Source organism: Mixophyes fleayi, chromosome 2, assembly GCF_038048845.1.
Source record: "Mixophyes fleayi isolate aMixFle1 chromosome 2, aMixFle1.hap1, whole genome shotgun sequence".
Lineage (NCBI taxonomy): Eukaryota > Metazoa > Chordata > Amphibia > Anura > Limnodynastidae > Mixophyes > Mixophyes fleayi.
In genome coordinates this window covers 153,789,847-153,804,688 of record NC_134403.1, presented here as the reverse complement: position 1 = coordinate 153,804,688, position 14,842 = coordinate 153,789,847, and the positions used below count along the sequence as shown (strand labels likewise).

The window sequence follows — 14,842 nt, the reverse complement described above, 5'->3', positions numbered from 1 at the left end:
TTACGAACTCCAAATCTACGGTCCTACCTATACCCAGGTCATTTCCTCCTAGATGAATAACCAACACATGAGGCACACCCCGTTTAGCAATCTCATTTACTAACAACCTACGAAAACCCGTCCATCTTAAACCCCTCTGACCAATCCACTGAACCACAACCGACCCCGGAATAGCTGAAGTGTCACCTATAGCCCTATGCAAAGCAGCCCAATGCACAAACGAATGTCCCAAAACCCATACCAGCCGCGGGGTCCTGTGTTCTGTAAAGAAGGCAGTGAAAAACAATATATATGTTAACGACAAATACCAGCAAAACTTTTGAGCGGCTGGAAATTGAAAAATAAGAAGAAGAAAAGCAAAGACCAGCATGGCCCCAGGATTCTAACCTGCACACCCATAACAGGCAACTCAGCAGACCACCACACAAGAGGTACACATTCACACAAGTAGCAAAAGGAAACAAAGAGGGGAGCTGAAACACAAGCGAGGGTAAAACCATTAAAACCTCATGGAGCCAACAAGCCAATCATGGCCCCACTTTAGAGGGAAAAAACGGACAAAACCCTCGCGCCCTGCTTAAAAAGCATGAGCAGCCGCAGCCCTGTGAATCCGCCCGCAGCTTCAGATCAGGAGAGCAAAAATTCAGGGAAGAAGAGAGGGTCGCACATAACGTTTGTAGACATTACTTTTCCACCTGCCCAGTTCCTTCAAGGCAGGCTCTGATGCCCCTGCAACCGCAGCAGATGTAGCTGCACCAATACGGAAAGAATGTGTGCCAAACTGCTTACAATCCACACCCACAGCCGTCAATGTGCGTTTAAAAACCACTGAAAATTGGTACCTGGTGAGAGGTGAACCATCAACATGCACCAACCAAGGTAATGCACCCCTCGGTCTAAGGGAGGCAAATTGGCTGATTAACACAATAGGGCATACCGAACAACCAACCCTTGGGACCAATGTAACCCAGCGCCCCCTCCCTAACTGGTCAGATTTAGACTTCCTCACCTTACAACACACAGAGCTGCTAGATATTATTACGTGCTGGCCTAGCATACCTGACAAGGGGAAAGTCCGAGAGGAAGCAACTAGCTCGCTCACTCGCAAAGCGCCAAAGTATAACATAACAAAAGCGGCGCGAAACAAAGCAACCTCGTAGCTATCCCTAGCAATTGTCGAGATTGCGGCCACCATATTCCCTAGCAACGAGTCACTGATAGGCCTTCTTTGATCCGAATGAACCGGTCTTTCTCTCGCCCAACCCCTCAGGGCCTTTGAAATCAAAAAACTTTTTGTCAAGTCTCTCTCTCCTTTCATCCTAGCAAAGAATGATATCCCTGCCAATGCGGCCACCATGGAGGCCTTAGACTTGCCTGCCTGATACCCTGCCCAGACAAACGCCAGCATCCGCTTATCCCCACCTTCCTTACCGCCAAGGCCTTGGCTGTGGAAAGTGCACCATTCCGTCCATGCAGCCCGATATTTTCTCCTCGTCGAGGGAGCCAGGGAGGCTTCGGCCAGCCCTTCTATGCTGGCTTGACAATCTGCCATACGTAAGGGGGACAGGGCACACCCGTTAGGGATGCCCCAGGAGCCAAGACCCTAAATCTCTCCATCTGACCCCTAGATAACGCATCCGCCAACTCATTCTCGACTCCCGGCACATGTCGAGCTTGAAAGGATATATCGCAGGCCAGACAGCGCCAGACTAACCTACGCAGAAGTGTAATTACTGGGGGGGACTTGGACCTTTGTCCATTTATTGCCTGCACAACACCGAGGTTGTCACACCAAAAAACTACCTGTTTTCCAGTTAACCTGCTTGACCATAGCTCCAGTGCCACGATCACGGGGAAAATCTCGAGTAGCGTCATGTTAGCTGTCCAGCCGGACGCCACCCACTCCTCGGGCCATGAAGCAGTACACCACTCGCCGGCAAAGTATGCCCCAAACCCTAACGACCCAGCTGCATCTGTAAATAGCTCCAGCTCCGGACTGGACACCGGAGGACCGGGCCATACCCGTACTCCGTTGAAATCCTGTAAGAACAGGTCCCACACTGCCAAATCCTCCCGGATTTCCTCCGAGAGTGAGATTCGACAATGCGGTCGCCTGTTCCCCGCCGTTGCCCTCTCCAGCTTCCTACAAAATACCCTGCCCATGGGTATCACCCGGCAAGCAAAATTGAAACGTCCCAATAACTCCTGCGCTTGCCTCAACGACACTCCCCCTTGGCCTATCACTTCGCCTATAGCTCCCCTTAGCTTACTCACTTTATCGTTTGGCAAGCAGCAGATACCCCGGACAGTATCTATCTCAATACCCAGGTATGATAACTTGGTGGTGGGGCCTTCAGTTTTTTCCCCAGCCACTGGTACCCCCAGGGAATGGAAAAGAGCCCTCACCGCAAACAACATGTCTCTACAAGTCTCATCCTCCCCGGGCCCTACCACCAAGAAGTCGTCCAAGTAGTGGGCGACTCCGTGGTGGCCTGTGCCCGCGCAGATACACCAGTGCAAGAACGAACTGAAGCATTCGAAGAATACACAGGACACCGCGCACCCCATGGGAAGGCACCTGTCTACATAATAGCCCTCCTCTAGCTTAAAACCCATAAAGGGGAAGGAATCCGGATGAAGCGGCAGCAGACGAAAAGCCGACTCCACGTCAACTTTCCCCATCAATGCCCCTTCCCCGAATCCCCGAACCATGTCCAGAGCCGATTCAAAGGACTGGTACGTGACACTACAGTACTCATCTGGGATCGCATCGTTCACCGACGCCCCATGTGGAAATGAGAGATGCTGAATGAGTCGAAATTTCCCTGCCACCTTTTTAGGAACCACCCCTACCGGGGACACCACCAATTCCCGATATGGGGGGTCCCGAAAAGGTCCACTCATGCGCCCCAGCCTCACCTCCTTCTGAACTTTCTCCAATAGAACCCCTGGGTGCAAACTAGCCGATTTCAAATTTCCCCCTTTTCCCGACTAAACCGCTCCCTCGATAGGAACTCGAAACCCCTCTCTAAAACCTTCCCTCAAAAACTCTGCCTCCATCCTATGAGGATAGCAGCTAAGCCACCTGCCCAGGCTCACCAAATTAATCGGCGACCCTGCCTTCCCCAACGCCAGTGCTGGGCTGACCACCTGCGCCACCTCTTCTATCCTGCCTGTCACATGCCTTTGCTGGATGCCCTCCCCCGCACTTAATACATGCATGGGTGAATCTGCACCCTTGTCCGTGAGGGCAGCTTGATCGGTTGAACAGGAAACAGCGGCCCTTGCTGAGAAAGGGCGCGTTACCCTTCACCCGCCCTGTCTGTCTCCGCCACGTGACGCTTGTGGCGGCGGCCCCCCACCCTTCCTGGGACACCTTCAACCAAGTCTCAACATCTTTGTAACCTAACATCAGGCTGGCGTGTCCCTTATATTTTTCCCTGAACACCTCATCGTAGGCCAGCCAAACCCCGGGACGGGAGGACACGTACATCTCGTGTATCATATGCAGATATTTTAGCATATCCATCCATTCGCTAGGGCGAGACTCCAGATAACAGGCCGCAAAGAGGTAAGCGCCCGACAGCCAGTTCTTGTAGGTCTTGTAACTGGCTTCCCCGGCCCCTCCCCTGGCCATGGCCTCTGTGACCAATTTCTTGCCCTGCTTGGAAACTTCAAACATATCCACGAAACGCCCCCTGTGAATTCTACTGCGTATTGTCTTCCTGACACCTTGAAATATACCTGTGCTTGCGCAGCGCATAGTGTCATCACCCGTGAGCCTGGAGCCCCTGAAATGTCTGTGTCTATCCGCAGAGCGCTCTGACTGTCTGGTAACAAAATGCTTCCGCAAGCGCTTCACTAACCGCTGCGGACTACCTTGTGAATCCGAAGAAGACATGCTAGAGCTACAGCTATAGCTACCAGACCCTCCAGATTGCTCGTCATACATATCAAAGACATTCATCTCACCTTGCTCCGCGGACCCTCCTTCCAAGCCCGTCCACTGACCTTCCATCTCCGCCTCAGCCGAGGCCTGCCGCTCTCGAGTCACGGACCCATCCCTTCGACCACCACTGAAAGCGACGCCATCTGCTGGGAGAGATACGTTACTACATGACCCCAGAGACACAGCATCAATCAACAAAGAGCGCCTTCCTTGACTACCCGGCCTGTGAGTCTCCTGCACCAACCGTCTAGGCCGCTCCCCTTGTCCTTCCGGGGCAACACTGCTGGGACCTGATCCACTCCTCGATCTACCCCTGTGGGACCTGGAAACCACCTGTCTGCTGCCCCCTGCTGCCCGGTCTGACTGCTGACTACTCTGGGATAGGGCTCTATTCTCTCTGCCCCGGCTATGCCCCTGTAAAACATCCTGAACCTGCCCCTGGTGACTACCCCTTGGAGATGAAGAAGGAGGAAGACCACTGTCTATCCCCCGCAGGACATTCCGCTTATCCCTGCCCTCCCCTAGAACAGGACTACCCCTACCATGTAAGCTACCATGTACACTGAGTGCCCGTGACAGGGATTGGGACTGACTGATTACAGGCACCCTGGGGCTAATCCCCCTATTAAAAGTGGAACTGCTGGGCCTGCTAACACTCGTGGGGGGGGGGGGACACCACCCCCCTGTACTGACCATGAGCCAGCGCTATCCTCATGCTGGCCCACAGACCTATGGTGCTGCCTACCAGCGGGGGGGTGCACTGCCCCCTCCGCCGCTGAATGCTGGCCACTTGTCCTCCCCCTAGCTGGAGCTAGACGAGCGGCTCCTCCGCTCGTGGAGTTACCATGGCGACGGACCCGGGACCGGAAGTGACGTCCGACGTCACTTCCTGTCGGGCGGCGGCCATGGAGGGCTGAAACATACCCCTCCGCCGCATCTCGTGGAGGGGGGAAGGCCCGGCGACTGCTAGCTCTCACATGAGAGCGGGATGCCTGGCCAGCTAACGGTAAGGCACCGGGCGGGGGGGGGGAGCGGGAGTTAGCGGGGGAGCGAGGATCCATATTACTATGTTAAAAATGAGCACCAAACACCACAAAGGAGGGAGGGGGTGAGGGGAGAGACTGAGCGGGGAAGAGGAGAGATAGGTGGAAGGGGATGTAGCGGGAGGTGGTACAGGGATATACAACGCTAAATGAAAGTACAATACAATCAAGGTGAAAAAGAAAATAAATAAAGAGCACAGACAAAGGAAAGGAGACACAAGCAGCTATACACAAGTTTTAAGAAATAAGGACAGCGTGCTAAGAGATATACTTATCTGTGTCAAGAAGCCTCTAACGTTCAGCAGGGTCACGTCCAGCAGGGTAACGTCCAGCAGTGTAAGAGATGGATTCTTCTCCGCCTATCCCATATATAACCTCCGTAACTCCTCCCCATGACTCATCCGGACGTCCTGATCAGACCAGCCCCTTTAACCCCCCCAGAGTCCAATACAGTTCAACACAGCCTTAGCTTTTATTATCCCTCGGGCTTATATCCAGCCCTCTGTTCTTATTCCTGTGCACTTATCCCAGAGCCGTAACTAGGGAGGTGCGGGCGGTGCCGTCGCCCAGGGCGGAAGCCCAGGGGGGGCGCAGCCGCCCGATACCTGCCTCTATACCCAGGCTCAATTGATTCACAGGTGCCACAAGCAACAGCTCATTCCCTGCATCAGAAGCAGTCACCTTAAGCAGCTTGTTCGGCATTTGGAACGCATACTTGCGTTCCAAATGCCGAACTTCCTGCTTTAGGTGACTGCTTCTGATGCAGGAATGAATTATAACCTCCCACAGGCGCTCACTCAAGGAGGGGGGGTAAAATTGCCAAGAAACCCCTTTCCCCTGTGCTTGTATCCCTACCTCTGGTAAACGGAGGTTTTTTACATTTTTTTTAAATCATTATTTTATAAAAGTGGGCGGAGCCAGAACTCATCATGACTGTAGGGTCCGTGCAGCCTATTACTGCAGCTCAGGGATCCTACTGACAGCCCTGCAGGAACAGAGGAGATCGTGGCTGCCACACACTACAGGAAACAGCAAGAGGTAAGTGAAAGTAATTGCTATGTAAGAAGAAGAGACAGAGGAACGGAAATGGGGATAAACTAAATGGGAGGGGGAGTAAAGAAAGGTAGAACTTAGGTTATAAGGGATATTTTGAAATGGGAAGGGGTTCCCCCTTCCTTTATACTTTCATCCATGTTTGCTAGTAAATAGAGCAGATCCACTACTCAGAGTAGCAGATGCCTGTCCTCTTTTAAACTTTTCAGCAGCCCAGTCCTGACTCCTGTCTCCCCCCCATGTTTGTGTGTACTGTGTATCAGTGTATCTTGCCACTCCCCCCTCCTAGTGTGTCTGTCTGTATCAGCTTCCTCTATCCCTGGTTGTGTCATCTTTTTATCCAAATTAGTATGTATAGCCCTCTTTCTCCCTATGTATTTGTGCCCCCCCCCCCCCTGTTTATGTTTGCATAGCTCTTCTTTTTGTGTGTTTATGTCCGTTTCTGCCTTTCCATTTGTGTGCCTGTGTCTCCCCATGTGTGTTTCTCTGTCCCCCTTTTGATTATATGTCTATTTCTACATTGTGTCCCCTTATTTTCCTCCCCTTTGTGTGTATCTCATTTTGCCATCTCATTACATATGTGTGCCAGGTGGGCACTTAGGGGTATTTTACAGTTGTCCAGAACCCCCTCACATTCAAATCAAACCACCCTGAAAGCAGTATCTGCATATGTATGCTGAAGCTGTCTGCGGTCGCAGAAAGATCAGCAAGAAAGAAAGGGGCGCATGCATGATTTCATGCCCGTCACGTGACGCAGCCTGAGCGTAACACAGCAGAGGTGGCACCCCTTATATCCCCACAACAGGGGCGACAGCATTTCTGCTGAGAGGTGAGTGGCTGTTACTATGCTATAAACTATATTTGAGACACTGGGGCCTATTTACAAATAGGGCCCCCAGTTCAGCAATATGTAGGAGTTTTATAGCTGTAAACTATACTAAGTGTTTAGGGCATTCAGTTACAATACTGTGGAAAAAAATAGGTTAAAAATATATATATTTATTTTAAAACCTTTTATTAAAAATGTTTTATTCAAAGAATAAATAGTTTTCAAACTATATTAATCTGTTGTCTCTATCCTGTGATGGCAATAACAGAACAGGTATTGTGGCGGTGCAATTACCACCATGATGCATGTTAAATAGGCTTCCCCTTACAAACATTTGGAACCCCCCCCTTTTGAAATCCTGCGTTTGCCCCTGCAACTTTCTACAACTTTCTAATTTACCGGTACCAGTGACTGCAATAGACAACTACTGAGGTTGGTACTTTTTTACCTAATAATGATTGGTCCTTACAGAACTAGCAAAGGCCCAAGAAAATGGCTGGCTGCACAGAGGGCTTCGGCTAGGAGGAGCAGCATGTTAGTGGAATGTTTTCAGTATGGTGGCACTGCTATTGTAAATATGTATTTTTGTTTTACATGCATGTTTTAACCTATTATTGTGAACAATTCAATTTGGTTTAATGATTTTAAGGGGACACAATTTATAAGCTTATATTAGTGATTAGATAGTACAGTACATACATAGTCTGTCACAGCAGAAATAACACTTCTACCTTATAATTGTTTGAATTTAGGGAGATTTTTTTGATTGGACCTCTGCAGTTTTGCACCATTTGCGATGTGTACAATTTTTTTTTTTTTTTTTTGTTTTAAATTGATTTGCTTCTCCGTTGGGGAGAGGGGGGAGTGACAGTTGCTAAAGGTTTGGGGTTTCTCCAAAGCACTCTTTGTAAAACTATTTAAATTTACTGTTTACTATATGTCAGTATTGTCATTGGTGAGGAATAAATGTAGCTGGTGTCAATTTTACATCTTCAGGATTGAGTAATGCTTCTTGTAAGGCCAGAGCCGTAACTGGGCAGGTGCAAGCAGTGCCATCGCCACACCCCCCATATTAGGTTGGCCACACCCCCACATTAGGTTGGCCACACCCACTCCTTAAATGTCAATCCCATTTAGATGGGGGGCGCCGGTGCCCTGTCTCGCCCAGGGCACTAAAATGTCTAGTTACGGCACTGACTTATCCGTCTTCATTTTCTCCCCTATTAGCTTTTTTTGCCCCCTGTGTAATTGATCATCATTATTCAACCTATGTCTGTTAAAGTCCCTGTTTTTTTTCCCCTATTCCACACCTACTTTTGCTCCTTACTCACCCATGCGTGCACTGATAGCTGCCAATTAGAAAGAAAAGTTGTGAAGTGGTAGGGACAGCTCAACAGACCTTTCAGTAATCGGTAGGAGACTAGAACGGGGGGGGGGGGGGGGGGGGTGGTTAATGATTTTTTACTCCCTTGCCAGACTACCCCTGTATCCTATCTAATCATTGGTGGTGTGTTTGCTATCGACGTTTAACTGATAAGTTCAATAAACATTTCATTGCTCAAAATTTACATACATTGTTCAAAAAACCTTATAAACAAGAGACCAGCAAAACAAGCACTGCCTTCTGATCTACATTTTGTTCTGAAATAGTCGTAAGCGATGCCTTACAGCTCTTCTGGCTGGGACCAGTAATTCCACACCCAGTCTGCTGCCAAACCTGCCCATGCTCTCTATAGCAGGTCGTCTCTCAGATTGTTTTCACTCGCCCCTCCTCCAGAGGTAATATCCCATTTAATTGGCTGGGGCACTGTCTCTGGTGCACTTTCACCTGCAGCTCACCTCTGTGTGGTGGTAATATCACTCAATTGGTTGTGACACTGTTTTTAGTGCACTCTTCAGCTGCAACCCACTTCTCTTCAGCTGGGGTAATATCACTCATGCTGCCCTATCTCTGGTGCCCTCTCAGCTATAATTCACCCCTCTTCTGCAGGGTGACTTCTCCCTTGAGCTCCTAGAGTGTAGCTGTTAACCCTGTCAATATGCACAATGCCGCCTCTCTACTCCCAGCAGGTCACACTTCTCCATAGGGTCCCTCTCACTCTTTTATAGGGACTGCTTGGATTGGGGCTCTTTCCCGGGTGACTTTACAGGGTACTCTCTTCCACAGGTTCTGGTGCTATATGCCGCTACTGTCAGGACTTCCCATGTTATATCTGAGAGTATAAGGGACTCTTTCTCCTTAGAAACTTATAAATTACTTAATTTCCTTTATTGCTGTTATTACTGCTCTATCATTATTACTGTTCCTCACTTCTCTCAATCTCTTTCCCTCTGAGTGAGCTCGCTGTTAATCATACAGTTATATTCTGAGGTAATTCAGTGTATTTCCCCCCACTCACCAGGACCTCCTCCCCTACAGGCGCGGGCTGGGAGAGGTGTGGCCGGAGGGCACACAGGCGGCCGCATCATATTACAGGGGATGTGGCCCGCATCATTGATGATGCGGCCGCATCCCCTGTCATGTGATACGGCCGCCTGTGCGCTGACGCGGCCGCATCTGATGACATCGGATGCGGCCGCTGGGGGAGAAACTATTTTTTTGCATCCGGGGGGTGGCCGGCCGGCCTACCCCCCGGCCCTAATAGGCGTCTAACCCGCTGCCCCCCCTGCCCCCCGGGCCAGCCCGCCACTGCTCCCCTATGTCCCTGGGTTCCTGGGTATGACTCTCCCACCACTTCTGTTGTGATCAGCTCACCCAAACCTTCTGTTGCTAACCAACTGTTCCTTGTATCTCTACTCTGGGTCCTAGTGCCGGGGTTACACGTTAAGTCAATGGGAGCTGTGGATAACAACGCCTGAGGGGCTGTTGCACCATATTTACCAAATGTCCTACAACATTTTTTAATCTCTGTTCTGACTGCTGGTTTTATAGGTATTCAAGAACATAGTTGTGACATTTACTCTGCATACACAGAAATATTGCAACATTTACATTGTTCATGGAATTAAGAGGCTGCCATAGAGCAAGGTCCCGAAGGTATTTGTTGCCAGATGAGACAGATTTACAACATTTTTGTGTGCCTGCACCTCATTTAAAACTGGCATTTTTTTTGCTAATATGCCTCATATTGAGACAATATAGAACAACATTAAATTGTGTTCAATTTTTTTTTCCACAAAAGAACACTTTTTTTTTTTTTTTTTTAAAAAACTTTTTATTTATGTTACGAGCCGCGGCGGTGCCCAGCCGCCGCGACTCACTCACCTGCGTCCCAGCCGTCGCTATGGCGACCGGGACGTCACTTCCGGCCCTGACCCGGCCGTTGCCGGGGCAACGAGAAGACGCTTCGGCGCTGCGTCCCGGCAATGAGAGGAAGCCGGGCGCAGCGCTCACCATATGTTCTAGCCTGTGGGCTAATTAATGCAGCCTATTAATTATACTGGGGGCTGTGTCTAATTCAGAGCTAGGCTCTGATTGGTGGCCACTGATATTTAAGGCAATGAGGTCTGCTGCCTCATTGCCGGTTATAGCTTCTGTGTTCCAGTCTGCTTACCTGCTAGTTCTTGTCCTGTATCCTGATATCTCTATTTGACTCCCCGTGTATGACCCTTGGCTTTGATTTGGACCTTGCTCGTGTTTCCTGTGACCCTGATCTTTGGCCTGTTTACCCGTTCTGCTATTTGCCTGTGACCCCTGACCTCAGCTTGTTCGTCGATACGTCTGCTGCCGGCCCTTGACCTCTGCGTGGACCTGACTCCTCTTGCCTGGGTTCTCCCCAGCTGGTACGCACTTCACGACCCTCTGTCAGTCTGCGGCCCAGTCTGTCCCCACCATCAGGGGCTCCAGTGAACACCTGACTGGCAGAGTAGATTCCGGGTTGTGTTGTGCCGGCTGGAGGGGTTCCTAACATTATAACCGGCCTACTCACGGAGACGAGGTTGGAATGGATGCAAGTGGATCCTCATCGTCTCCGGCACAAGCCCTAGCAGCTCATGTTGAGTCCTTATATCAGATGATCCAGGGATTGGCTGAGCGTCTGTCTGTTCAAGAAGAAGCCGCAAAAGTGTCACAACCCACTCCAAGTTCCGTCTGTGAACCTAAGATGAACTTGCCGGATCGCTTCTCTGGAAATAGGTCCCTGTTTCGGAATTTCAGGGAGAGCTGCAAGCTCTATTTCCGATTGAGACCCCGCTCCTCCGGGTCAGAGCATCAAAGAGTCGGGATTATCATTTCCCTTCTACAGGGTGACCCCCAGTCCTGGGCGTTTTCCTTGCCGCAGACCAGTCCTGCCATGCAGTCAGTAGACGCTTTCTTCGAGGCGTTAGGTCTACTATATGACGACCCGGACCGTACTGCCTCCGCTGAAACTCATCTACGGGCCTTGAAACAAGGCCGGCGCTCGGCAGAGGAATACTGCGCTGAATTCCGTAGATGGTCACCTGATAGTGGATGGAATGATCCTGCCTTGCGGAGTCAGTTCCGTCTTGGCCTGTCGGAACAGGTCAAAGACTCTTTGGTGCAGTACCCATCTCCTACCTCTCTGGAGGATCTGATGCACCTCTCCATTAAAATCGACAGGAGATTTAAAGAGCGGAAAATCGAAAAGGAGACATCATCACCTCTATCCGGCTTCATTCCTGTTCCCACGGATGGTGAGGAACCCATGCAATTGGGGGCGTATCGTCTCTCCCCTGAGGAAAGAGACAAGAGAAGATCACAGGGCCTATGTCTCTATTGCGGCACAAAAGGCCACTTCTCCCGTTCCTGCCCGAATAAGCCGGGAAAAGAGCATGCCTAGGGAACGAGGGGAAAGTTCACCTAGGTTTGCAGATTGTCTCCCCGAAAAACGCCGTATTGATCCCTGCACAGCTCATGTTTAGTGCTCGTTCAATGGACCTGTCTGCCTTCGTTGATAGTGGAGCTGCAGGCAACTTCCTGGACATCGGGTTCGCCCGCGCTGCTAAAATTCCGATGGTAAAACTCAAGTCCGCTATTACTGTCTGTGGCTTAGATGGAGGTCCGTTGCCTGGTGGCAAGATTTCCTGGGAGACCTCGCCACTACAATTAAAAATCGGAGCTCTCCATTCAGAGTCAATAACCTTCCTTCTTATCGATTGTTCATCAGTTCCCTTGATCTTGGGCCACCCATGGCTTTCCCGTCATAACCCTGTCATGGACTGGGTAAAAGGAGACATTGTCCAGTGGAGCTCTTACTGTACACAGTCCTGCTTGTCACTGCCCCTGCGGGTGATTCAGTCTATTCCGGAGCAGCTTCCCTCACAATATCATGAGTTCTGGGATGTGTTCTCCGAGAAAGCTGCTGACACCTTACCACCTCACCGTGACTTTGACTGTGCCATCGAGCTTATTCCTGGTTCCAAGTTGCCTAAGGGTCGCCTGTACTCTCTCTCTGGTCCGGAGACCAAGTCCATGCAGGAATACATTGAAGAAAATCTGGAGAAGGGCTTCATCAGGTCATCTAAATCTCCCGTAGGAGCAGGATGCTTCTTTGTATCCAAAAAGGACGGAGGACTAAGACCCTGTATTGATTACCGGGGATTGAATCTTATTACAATCAAGAATACCTATCCCCTTCCGCTCATCTCCGTATTATTTGATCAGCTGAGAGGTGCTACTGTCTTCTCAAAAATCGATCTTCGTGGAGCGTATAACCTCATCCGTATCAAGGAGGGAGACGAGTGGAAGACGGCATTCAATACGCACTCTGGCCATTATGAATACTTGGTTATGCCGTTCGGTCTTAGCAATGCACCTGCAGTATTCCAGGACTTAATCAATGAGGTTCTTCGGGACTTTCTTGGTAGTTTCGTGGTCGTCTATATAGATGATATCCTCATCTATTCCAGATCGCTGTCTGTACATCAGAATCACGTTAAACAAGTTCTACGAAGACTGCGAGAGAACCACCTTTACGCCAAACTAGAAAAGTGTGAGTTCGAGGTGCAGAAAGTATCCTTTTTAGGTTACATAATCTCTTCTGAGGGATTCTCCATGGATCCAACTAAGGTTCAGGCTATTCTAGATTGGGTGCAACTAAACAACCTTAAGGCGGTGCAGAGGTTTCTGGGCTTCTCCAATTATTATAGAAGGTTCATTCCAGGTTTTGCGGACATCGTGGCTCCCATTGTCGCCCTAACCCGTAAAGGAATGGATCCAACTAATTGGTCGCCTCAAGCAGTAGCCTCATTCGAAAGCCTGAAAAAAGCCTTTGTCTCCGCTCAGGTCCTTAGACACCCGGATCCAGCTAAACCATTTGTTCTTGAGGTCGACGCCTCTGACTTCGGTGCTGGGGCTATACTATCACAGAAGGACCCTCATACTAATCGTCTACACCCGTGTGCCTATTTCTCCCGTCAGTTCTCTTCAGCAGAAGCCAACTATGATGTCGGGAATAGGGAACTGTTGGCAATCAAATGGGCCTTCGAGGAGTGGCGACATTGGCTGGAGGGTGCTCCACATCAGATCTCTGTCATTACCGACCACAAGAACTTGCAATATATACAGTCGGCCAAACGTCTAAATCCCAGACAGGCCCGTTGGTCGTTATTCTTTACCCGGTTCAATTTCCTGATCACCTATCGACCGGGTTCCAAAAATGTCCGGGCAGATGCTCTGTCCAGAAGTTTCTTGGCACACCACGTTCCAGTTTCGAACCCAGAGCCTATTATTCCTCCTTCCATAATCCATGTTGGATTAACCCAAGATCTGAGTATCACACTTCAGAGATTCCAGAAATTAGTCCCTGATACTACTCCGGAACAACGTCTTTTTGTTCCAGTCCATCTAAGGAAGGCGGTTCTTGCAGAGGCGCATAATAGTAGGTCTGCTGGACACCCTGGAGTTTATAAGACGCTGGAGATCCTTTCCCGTATGGTCTGGTGGCCATCCTTGTCCGCTGACGTCAAAAGTCATGTCCTCTCGTGTGAAATTTGTGCCAGGAACAAAGTCCCCAGGACTCGCCCGGTGGGTCAATTGCTTCCATTGCCCATTCCTGCAAAACCTTGGACACATTTGTCCATGGATTTTATTGTTGATTTGCCACCTTCTGCAGGACATAATACTATTTGGGTTGTGGTGGACCGTTTCAGTAAAATGGCACATTTCATCCCATTAACCAGGCTTCCTACAGCTCGAGATCTGGCCATTCTCTTCATACAACATGTTTTTCGGCTCCATGGACTTCCTTCCGATATTGTTTCTGATCGTGGTTCACAATTCATAGCACAATTCTGGAAATCCTTCTGCACCCTCCTCGGAATCCGGATCAGTCTGTCATCTGCATACCACCCTCAGTCTAACGGGCAAACTGAAAGGGTTAACCAAGCACTTGAACAGTTCCTCCGATGTTATTCCTCAGAATTCCATGACAACTGGTCATCTTTGCTGCCTTGGGCAGAGTTTGCCTACAATAACTCATCTCACTCATCTACTCAAACTTCCCCGTTCTACTGTAACTTCGGTTTCCATCCCAGGTCTAATTCTCTGTACTCTCTCAAATCTGCTGGTATTCCGGAGATTCATTCCACAGCTGCTGATCTGAAAGTAATTTGGGGGAAAGTTCAGTCCTCCTTGAAAAAATCCTCATTGTCGGCCAAAAAATTTTCGGATCGCCACCGTACCACCTGCCCATTCAAAGTGGGCCAGAAAGTATGGCTATCAACTAGAAATCTTAGGCTCAGACAGCCTTGTAAAAAACTAGGGCCTAAATTTATTGGGCCGTTCATGATTACCAAACAGATCAATCCGGTAGCTTTTAGATTGAAGATTCCTAGCTCACTAAAAATTCCGAACACATTTCATTGTTCATTGTTGAAGCCGGTATTGTATCCTAGCCAATCCTCAACTGTGCCTGGGGGAAGTTCGAGTAAGCCACTAAGATATGTGGTTCAAAGGATTTTAGATTCCAAAAAAGTGCAAGGACAGGTGCACTTCCTGGTGCAGTGGAG

At 49.6% G+C, this 14,842-nt stretch overlaps 2 protein-coding genes across 2 annotated transcripts in view; one reads left to right on the top strand and one right to left on the bottom strand.

Annotated features, from left to right (window-relative positions):
• The window catches only part of LOC142141621 (uncharacterized), a 939,875-nt gene that overhangs the window by 174,993 nt on the left and 750,040 nt on the right, over window positions 1-14,842 (bottom strand). The gene's annotated exons all lie outside the window — the stretch shown is intronic.
• Window positions 6,272-14,842, top strand: part of TASL (TLR adaptor interacting with endolysosomal SLC15A4) — a 64,200-nt gene continuing 55,629 nt past the window's right edge. Inside the window, exon 1 of the mRNA XM_075198063.1 lies at window positions 6,272-6,874. The gene's annotated coding sequence lies outside the window, so the exon portion shown is untranslated. The remainder of the gene's footprint in view (window positions 6,875-14,842) is intronic.